This window comes from Hyaena hyaena, unplaced genomic scaffold, assembly GCF_003009895.1.
Source record: "Hyaena hyaena isolate Hyena2069 unplaced genomic scaffold, ASM300989v1 scaffold_754, whole genome shotgun sequence".
NCBI classification, from domain to species: Eukaryota; Metazoa; Chordata; class Mammalia; order Carnivora; family Hyaenidae; genus Hyaena; species Hyaena hyaena.
The window spans coordinates 801,969-812,819 of NW_024081381.1; positions in this window are offsets into that span (position 1 = coordinate 801,969).

A 10,851-nucleotide genomic window follows, 5' to 3' on the forward strand; every position below is an offset into this window, starting at 1 on the left:
ACTTCAAAATAACTCATGGATCAAAAAAGAAAGAAAAGTTGGTATCAGAAAACATTCTGAACTGAATGAAACTGAAAATTCAACATATCAGTATTTGTGGGATGCCACTAAAGCAGTACTTGTGGGTGAATTTATAGCATTGAATGCCAATTTAGAAAAGAAGAACGGACTAAGTAAGAAAGATCTAAAATCAATTACTTTGGCTTCCACAGTAAGAAACTAGAAAAAGAAGGGGTGCCTGGGTGGCTCAGTTGGTTAAGTGTCCGACTTTGGCTCAAGTCACGATCTCACTGTTCATGAGTTTGGGCCCATGTTGGGCTCTGTGCTGACAGCTCAGAGCTTGGACCCTGCTTCAGATTCTGTGTCTCCCTCTCTGCTCCTCCCCTGCTAGTGCTCTGTCTCTCTCTCAAAAATAAATGAATTTTTAAAAAATTAAAAAAGAAAAGAAACTAGAAAAAGAAGAGCAAAGTCAACGTAAGATCTGGGGCACCAGGATGGCTCCATTGATTGAGTGTCCAACTCTGATTTTGGTTCAGGTCATGATCCCAGGGTCATGGGATTCAGCCCTGCATTGGGTTCCACACTGAGCATGGAACCTGCTTAAGATTCTTTCTCTCCCTCTGCCCCATTTCCCCATGCCTTGCACTTTGCTCTCTCTCTTTCTAAAATTAAACATTAAAAAATATTTAAATGTAAGGTAAGCAGAAAAAAGGAAATATTAAAGATCAAAGTGGAAATCAATGGAAATAGAAAACAGGGAAACCATGGAGAAAATTAATGACACTGAGATCAATAAAACTGATAAACATGAAGATTTCTAAAAACATAAGAGAAGGCACAGCTTACCAATATCAGGACTGAAAGATGACATCACTACAGATTCTACAGAATAAAAGAATATTTTTTTAAAAAGTATGCCAATAAATTCCACAACTTAATAAAAATGTAGAAATTCCTTGAAAGATACAAATTACCAAAGCTGGGGTGCCTGGGTGGCTCAGTCGGTTGAGCGTCCAACTTCGGCTCAGGTCATGATCTCATGGTTCGTGGGTTCGAGCCCCGTGTCGGGCTCTGTGCTGACTGCCAGCTCAGAGCCTGGAGCCTATTTCGGAGTCTGTCACTCCCTCTCTCTCTGACCCTCCCTTGCTCACGCTGTCTCTCTCTCTCTCAGAAATAAATAAAACATCAAAAAATCAATGTACCTTCCCATACTAACAAGCAACAAAAGAAAACAAAACCCATATGATCATCTCAATAAATACAGAAAAAGAAGTACATAAAATTAAACATGATTTCCTGATAAAACGCTAAGGAAAGTAGAAATAGAAAATATTTTCCTCAACCCAATAGAGGGCACCTATGCAATAGGTATATGAAAAGATGTTCAACCTCATTCATCAGCAGGGAAGTGTAAACCAAAATCACAATGAGATACTACCTCACATCTGTCAGAATGGATAAAATCAACAATACAAAAAGCAATAGGATGCCTAGGTGGCTTAGTCAGTTAAGCATCCAACTCTTGATTTCTGCTCAGGTCATATTCTCACAGTTCGTGAGATTGAACCCTGAGTCAGGCTCTGTAATGACAGCAAGGATCCTGATTGGGATTTTCATTCTCCCTTTCTCTCTGCTTCTCCCTTGCGCTCTCTCTCTCAAAATAAACTCTTTAAAAAAAGAAACAGCAAGTTTTGGTGAGGATGTGGAGAAAAAGGAACACTCATGCACTGTTGGTGCAGACTCGGTGGAAGACAATATGGAAGTTCCCTAAAAATTTAATAATAGAACTACCCTGTGACCCAGCAATCCCACTTCTGGGTATTTATCCAAAAAAAAATTGAAATCAGGATCTTGTAGAGATATTACCACTCTGTGTTCCTTGCAATATTATTCACAATAGATAATATGTGGAAACAACCTAAATATGAGTCAACGTATGAGTGGACAAAGAAAATGAAACATATACATACAATGGAATACTATTTAGCCTTACAAAAAAGAAGGAAATACTCCAATATGCAACAGCGTAGATGGAAATGAAGACATTTTGCTAAGTGAAATAAGCCAGACCCAGAAAGATGCATGATTCCAGTTATATGAGGTATGTAAAATAGTCAAATTCATAAAATCAAAGACTAGAATGGTGGTTTCCAGGGGTTGGGGGGAGAAGGAAATGGGGAGTTGCTAATCAACAGGCATAGAGTTTCAGTTAGATTAAGATGAATAAGTTCTAGGGGCACCTGGGTGGCTCAGTCAGTTGTCTGACTCTTGATTTCGGCTCAGGTCATGATCCCAGGGTCATGGAATGAATCTCCATTTTGGGCTCCACACTGAGCATGGAACCTGCTTAAGACTGTCTCTCTCTCCCTCTGCCTCTCTCCCCAACTTGTGTTTCTCTAAAATAAAAATACATAGTACATACATACAACACAATATAAGATGGGTAAGTTCCAGAAATCTGCTGTGCGGCATTGTGCCTATTGTCAACAATTATATATTGCACACTTAAAGAGGATAGACCTTGGGGCGCCTCGGTGGCTCAGTCAGTTGATCAGCTGGGCAGCCAATTTTGGCTTAGGTCATGATCTCCCAGTCATGAGAATGTTGGGCTCAATGCTGAGCATGGAGTCTGCTTGGGATTCTCTCTCTCTCTTCCTATGCTCCTCCACTGCTTATGCTTGCTTGACCTCTCATTCTCTCTCTCTCTCTCTCTCAAAAAATAAATAAGTTAATCTCATGTTGTGCTCTTACCATACTAAAACGTAAAAAGGAAAAGCTCCTAGGGACACCTGAGTGGCTCATTCGGTTAAGTGTCAGATTCTTGATTTCAGCTCAGGTCATGATGATCTCACGGTTTGTGAGATGGAGCCCTGAGTCTGGCTCTGTGCGGGTAGTTCAGAGCCTGCTTGGGATTCTCCCTCCCTCTCTCTCTGCCTCTTCCCTGCTCCCTGCTCCCGCTATCTCAGTCTACCTCAAAATAAATAAACTTAAAAAAAAAAGTAAAAGCACAGGGCGCCTGGGTGGATCAGTCGGTTAAGTGTCCAACTTCAGCTCAGGTCATGATCTCACGGTTTGTGGGTTTGAGCCCCACATCGTGTTCTGTGCAGGCAGCTCAGAGCCTGGAGCCTGTTTCAGAGTCTGTGTCTTCCTCTCTCTCTGCCCTTCCCCCACTCATGCTCTGTCTCTCTCTGTTTCAAAAATAAATAAAAACTATATTAAAAAAAAGTAGAAGCTTTTTCAAAGGAAAAAAAAGATATATCGATTGACTAAAGTATTTTTGAAGACCTCTGTATCTTGCCTTAATAGGCATGAGAATCTAGTTGTGGCTGTGGCCTTTGTCCTTGGAAGTGTTGCCTGAGATTCAACCCTGAAACAGACCTACTTCTGCCATTTTTTTTTGAAAGAGCACTTCTTCTTTTTTTTTAATTTATTTTTGAGAGCAGGAGAGACAGACAGAGCACGAGTGGGGGAGGGGCAGAGAGAGAGGGAGACACAGAATCTGAAGCAGGATCCAGGCTCTGAGCTGTCAGCACAGAGCCGGATGCGGGGCTCAAACTCACAGACTGTGAGATCATGACCTGAGCCCAAGTCAGACGCTTAACTGACTGAGCCACCCAGGCACCCCTGGAACAGCACTTCTTAACTGGAGCTCATATTATAATTCTCTAGAGGGCTCATAATAATGGAGTGCTGGTCCCTACCCCGAGAATGTCAAATTCATATCCAAGAGGGGCCTGAGAATTTGCATTTCTATGGTGTTTCAAGTTGATGCTGATGCTACTGGTCTGGGGTCCACATTGTGAGAATCACTGGGTGCCTGATACTACAAATAATACAACTACCCCTGGAGTATTGTCTTACCCACCACAAGGGAACTCTTTGATTCAAGGTATGACCAGACTCTCTAGAAGGACAGGAAGCTGGGACTTTGCTTATAATTTATAGCTTATAATTAAGATGTGTTGACTCTGCTTGGTAATAAATGGTTGTTTATTAAATGATAGGTATGTTGGAGAGGGGGAAAAAATCCTACAGTTAACCTTATACCTAATGGTGAATGACTGAATGCTTTTTCCTAAAACCAGGAACAGATATCTATTCTCACCACTACTATTTTACATTGTACTAAGGATTCTAGTAAGTGCACCAAGACAAGAAGGAAAAAGCACAAGGCAACCAGATTGAAAAGGAAGAAGTAAAACTGTCTTTATTTGAAGACAATATGATTATCTAATGGAAAACCCAATAAAGAAAGCTAATAAAATTAATGTGTAGCAAGATTGCAGGATACAAGACCAATGTACAAAAATCAACTGTAATTTTTTATACATTAGCAATGAACAATTTGAAATTGAAATTTAAAAAATAATATGTGGGACACCTGGGTGGCTCAGTTGGTTGAGCGTCCAACTTCGGCTCAGGTCATGATCTCACTATTTGTGGGTTCAAGCCCCACATAGGGCTCTGTGCTGACAGCTAGCTCAGAGCCTGGAGCCTGCTTCAGATTCTGTGTGTGTCTCTCTCTCTGACCCTCCCCTGCTCATGCTGTCTCTCTCTCTCAGAAATAAATAAAACATTAAAAAATAAAATTTAAAAAAATAAAAAAAATATGTACAATAATATCAGGAAATACAAAATACTGGGGCACCTGGATGGCTCAGTCAGTAGAGCATGATCTCACGATCATGAGTTCAAGCCTGACGTTGAGCAAAGAGCCTACTCTAAAAAAAAGAAATATGAAATACTTAGGGGTAAATCTGACAAAAGATGTGCAAGACTCCTATACTGAAGACTACAAAAACTGTTGAGAGAAATTAAGGAAGGCATATATAAATGAACCTTGTTCATGGGTCAAAAGGGTAAATATTATTAACATGTTGATTCTTCCCAAATTGACCTGTAGATTTGATCCAAATCCGGTAGACTCTTTTGTTGTAGAAATTGACAATATTTTTGACAAATATTTTCTAAAATTCATATGGAAATATAAAAGACCTGGAATGGTCAAAATACCCTTGCAAAAGATTAACAAAGTTGAAAGGCTAACATTACCTGATTTCAGGAATCATTTTTATGATTCCTACAGTAATCAATACAGTATGATACTGACATACAGATAGACAAATATATCAATAGAGTGCTATAGAGTCCAGAAACAAATTGATACGTATATGGACAACTTGATTTTTTCTTTTCATTGTGGATAACTGATTTTTGACAAAGCTTTAAAGCAATGCAGTGAAGGAAGTATATAGTCTTTTCAACAAATGGTACTGTAATAGTTTGATACCCACATGCAAAAGAATGAGCCTGGATCTGTACCTCCCACCACACACAAAAATTAATTCAAAATGAACTAAAGTCCTAAGTGTATAATATAAAACTATAAGACTTCTATGGGCTCCTGGGTGGCTTCTATGGCACCAACAGGCTCAGTCGGTTGAGCGTCTGGTCATGATCTCACGGTTTGTGAGTTTGAGGCCACTTTGGACTCGCTCCTGTCAGTGAAGAGTCTGCTTCAGATCCTCTGTCCCCCTCTCTCTCTGCCCCTCCCCACCTCTCAAAAACAAATAAACATTAAAAAAAAACTAGAAAATACTTCTAGAAAACCTTTGTGACCTTGGATTAGGCAAAAATTTCTTTTATATGACATCAAAAGGACAAACCAAAAATAATAAATTGATATGTTTGACTTCATCGAAATTTAATATTTCTGGGAGTTTTTTTTTTTTTTACATTTTTTAGTGTTTATTTATTTTTGAAGGAGAGAGAGACAGAGCATGAGCAGGGGAGGGGCAGAGAGAGAGGGAGACACAGAACCCTAAAACAGGCCCTAGGCTCCGACCTGTCAGCACAGAGCCCGATGCGGGGCTTGAATTCATGAACTGCAAGATCATAACCTGAGCTAAAGTCAGACACTTAACTGAGCCACCCAGGCGCCCCAACACTTCTGTTTTTCAAAAGACGTTGTTGAAAGAATGAAAAGACAAGCCACACACTGGGAGGAAATACTATTTGATAAAGCATCTATTCGATAAAGTACCTCTATCCAAAATATATAAAGAATGCTAAAAACTCAACAAGGAAACAAATAGCCCATTTTTAAAAAATAGGCAAAGACCGGGGTGCCTGGGTGGCTCAGTCGGTTAAGCGTCCGACTTTGGCTCAGGTCATGATCTCACGGTTCGTGGGTTCGGGCCCCACATCGGCCTCTGTGCTGACAGCTAGCTCAGAGCCTGGAGCCTGTTTCCAATTCTGTGTCTCCCTCTCTCTCTGACCTTCCCCTGCTCACGCTGTCTCTCTCTCAGAAATAAATTAAAAAACATTTTAAAAATTTTTAAATAAAAAATAGGCAAAGAATTTTAGCAGACTCTTCATCAAAAAAAGATATACAGGTGGCAAATAAACACGTGAAAAGATGCTCAATATCGTTCATTATTAGGGATATGAAAATTAAAACCACAATGAATACCAGAAACAAACATTGGAATGGATGAAATCTGAATGACTCACCATATCAAAAATTGGTGAGGATGTAGAGGAACTAGAACTCTTGTACACTACTGGTAGGAATGTAAAATGGTACAACCACTTTGGGAGATAGTTTGGCAGAGGGTTTTTTTGTCTTTTTTGGTCATAAGGTCAGTTATTCTTTATACAAAAATTATTTGTTGAAAGCTTACTATATGCTACATAGTGTGCTGGACATTTGGGATATTGATAGTTTCTTAAAACATTAAATGTATATTTATTAAATGATCCAGACATTCCATTCCTAGAAGTCTACCCACAAGAAAAGGAAATATATGTCCGTTCAAAGACTTGTACACTAATTTACATCAACAGATGAGTAGATAAACAAAATGGGGTATATCAATACCATGAAATATTAACAATAAAAAGGAGAAAATGAGTGAATTATTGATATACGCTATACCATGTGTGAACCTTGAAAATGTTATGTTGGATGAAGGAAGCCAGACACAAAGATCACATATTGTATGGTTCATTTGTATGAATTATCCAGAATAGGCACATCTGTAGAGACAGAAAATAGATTAGTAATTGCCAGGAGCTGGAGGGAGGGGAAAACAAAATGAATGCTAACTGGTATAGTGTTTCTTTTAGAGGTGCTGAAATGTTCTGGAATGAGATAGTGGTGATAGTTGCACAACCTTGTGAATGTACTAAAACCATTGAATTGTACCCTCAAAAGGGGTGAAGCCTATGGTATGTGGGTTTTGTCTTATAAAAAAAAAAGAATGACCTATTGATACATGAGTCATGTGGATGAATTTCTAATAATTTTGTAGAGTCTGACAGGAAAGAGAACATACTCAGTGGTTTATTTATAGAAAACTCTAGAACATGCAAAGTAAGCTGTAGTGACAGAAAGCAGATCAGCGTGTCTTTGAGGATGGGGGTAGGGCAGGAAGAAGGGATTGTCAAGGGGCAGAGAAAACTTTTGGGGATGATAATATGCTCACTATCGTGATTGTGATGCTGTTCTCATGGGTATATACATGTTATTATGGAAATAATACAACCCCTCTCCTTCTGCCTTCTTAGGCCACCACCATCTCTTTCTGTGTGCATGTCTCTTTGCGATGTCTCTGACAGAGAGAATAAAAAGTCATCCCTTAGGCCCCAAACATGAACAATTAATTTTATTTTATTCACTTCTGTAGATATTCTGAATCTTTATCTTAGTGCTTTTTGAAAACAATCTATAAATAGGATATGGCAAATACAAAGTGGGTGGTGTATCTTTGATTTTGATAAATGTTCTTCAAGAACTTTTTAAATTCTGTTTTGTAAGTTTGTTTATTTATTTATTTATAATAAAAAAAGATGTTTATTCTTGAAGGAGAAAGACAGCGAGAGTGCAGGAGGGGCAGAGAGAGAGACGGAGACACAGAATCTGAAGCAGGCTCCAAAGAGGGCGCCATGGGGCTTGAACTCATGACCTAAGCTTAAGTCTGACGATTAACTGACTGAGCCACCCAGGCACCCCTAGACAGTGTTTAATAGAGGCAGCACCCTGCCAGGGAGACCTCTGGAGACTTGGCAGAAGCAGATGCTTTTCACCCACATCTTGTTCATTCCCTGTGATGTGGAAGAAGCCGGTCTGAACAAATGATACGGGTCATAGCCCCCAGGTTGTGCGTGGCCCTGGGAGAATTCACAGGGTCACAGCTGTTGTTGCAGCAACAGCTGTCAAAGGGCAACCTTGGCAATTGGTGAGCACCAGGCATCAGGCTGAGAGAAAACTGCGCAGGGTCATCTTTCTTTCTGCGCAATGAATGAGGGACAGATTGGGAAAGCCTCCTCATGCTGCCCACGCTTCTCAGAATGTAAGGAGCCTGTCCTGGAACTGAGGGATCAGGAGGGAGGCACTCAGGGGAAGCACAAAAAGAACCCCAGGTGTTCTGCTAGGGCTATGTTTTCCAGACATAGGGTTGTATTTAAGAACTTCGGGCCCTGTTTATATATATAATGTTTATTTATTTCTTTTTGAGAGGGGGGCGCAGAGAATCCTGAGCAAGCTCTTGTGCAGCCAGCACAGAGCCTGACATGGTGCTCGAACTCATGGAACGGTGAGATCATGACCTGAGCCGAAATCAAGAGCCAGACACTCAACCGACTGAGCCACCCAGGTGCCCCAGCCCATATTTTTCAAATGTTTTATTTATTTTTGAGAGAGACAGAGACAGAGTACAAGCTACAGAGGGGCAGAGAGAGAGGGAGACACAGAATCAGAAGCAGGCTCCAGGCTCCGAGCTGTCAGCACAGAGCCTGATGCGGAGCTCAGTCTTGTGAGCCGGGAGATTAAGACCGACTGAGTCACCCAAGGGTTTGTCCCCACCCTCTGCCCCTAGACCTGTTTTTAAAGACAGGCTCAGGAGAAATGTCATCTCCAGGAAATGATAATCTGATGAAATCTATTTTAAGTATTATGAGACATGGAGGAGAGGAAGGGATTGTCTGAAACTGCCGGGTTATACCACATTGCAGGGGAGAGACAAGGGACCAGTACCGTTCCCCAGAAAGCTTTAAACTCTTCTCGAAAGTGTTACCAAGATGAACTTACGATTTGGAGAAAGGAGGAGGCCTTCTTGACTGGGTGTAGCACATAAAATATAGCACAGGACTACTGGACATGCCAGATCGGGAACCTTTAGAACTCTCAACCCTTCTCCCCAACATGAAAAATACAACCCGGCCTGGACTTCTGGGGGCAGTGTGTACAATCACAATCATGATTCAGGAACAGGAGAAACTAGGGGTGGGGGTTTGTCCTCTGCTGTTTGCTTTCACTACCCTGCTTGGTCAACCCTGAACTCCTCTGGAGTTCTGGAATTAATTAGGGATCAGTAAATTGGTAAATCAGTAATATGCCTGTGCAATTGTACTTCATAACAGTTTTTATTAAAAAATTTTAATGTTTTATTTATTTCTGAGATAGAGAGACAGCATGAGCAGGGGAGGGTCAGAGAGAGAGGGAGACAAAGAATTCGAAACAGGCTCCAGGGTCTGAGTTAGCTGTCAGCACAGAGCCTGATGCGGGGCTTGAACCCATCAACCACAAGATCATGACCCGAGCCGAAGTTGGACGCTTAACCGACTGAGCCACCCAGGTGCCCCCATAACACACTTTTTAAAAAACTTCTTTGAATGTTTATTTATTGTTGAGAGAGCCAGAGCATGAGTGGAAGAGAGGCAGAAGAGACACAGAACCCAAAGCAGGTTCCAGGCTCTGAGCTGTCTGACGCGGGGCTCGAACCCACAAACTTTGAGATCATGACCTGAGCTGAAGTTGGACGCTTAACCGGCTGAGCCACCCAGGTGCCCCAACAATTAAGAGTTGTAAGAGTTTTAATGTGATAATTCAATTATTTTTAAAAAAATTCTACAGTGCTGGACTGTGTCCTGACAGGTCACGAGTTCATACCAGTGGTCTAGATCTAACTCAAAAATCATTTATTACATCAACAACTTAGTGATTGGGTATGAATTATTTTTTTTATTCTGTAGTTTTAATTTTATCTAAATCCAAGTTAGTTAAAATATAGTGTAATAAAATATTTTTACCTTCATAATGTCAATATTTTCCTTATATACTTAGGTACTCTGATTTTGAGTGTATTTGTTTATTTATAACAGTTTTATCTTTCTTTTTTAATTCAAGTTAGTTAACATATAGTATACCATTGGTTTCAGGTGAATTTAGTGATTCATCACTTACCTAACACCCAGTGCTCATCCCAACAAGTGCCCTCCTTAATGCGCATCATCCATTTAGCCCAACCCCCCTCCCCCAACACCTCTCCATCAACCCTGTTTGTTCTCTGTATTTAAGAGTCTCTTATGGTTTGCCTCCCTGTTTTTATCTTATTTTTCCTTCCCTTCCCCTATGGTCATCTGTTTCTTAAACTCCACTAGTGAAAACATATGATAGTTACCTTTCTCTGATTTATTTTGCTTAGCATAACACTCTCTAGTTCCATCTACACTGTTGCAAATGGCAACATTTCATTCTTTCTGATCCCCAAATAATATTCCATTGTGAATCTATACCACATCTTTATCCATTCATCTGTCAATGGACATTTGGGCTCTTCCATAATTGGGCTTTTGTTGATAGCGCTGCTATAAACATTGGGGTGCATGTGACTCTTTGAATTAGCATTTTTGTATCCCTTAGATAAATACCTAGTAGTGCACTTACTGGGTGTAGGATAGTTCTATTTTTAATTTTTTGAGGAACCTCCATACTGTTTTCTAGAGTGGCTGCACCAGTTTGCATTTGACTGGGGATGATTTAGACACAACTGGGCCTAAAACTCTTGC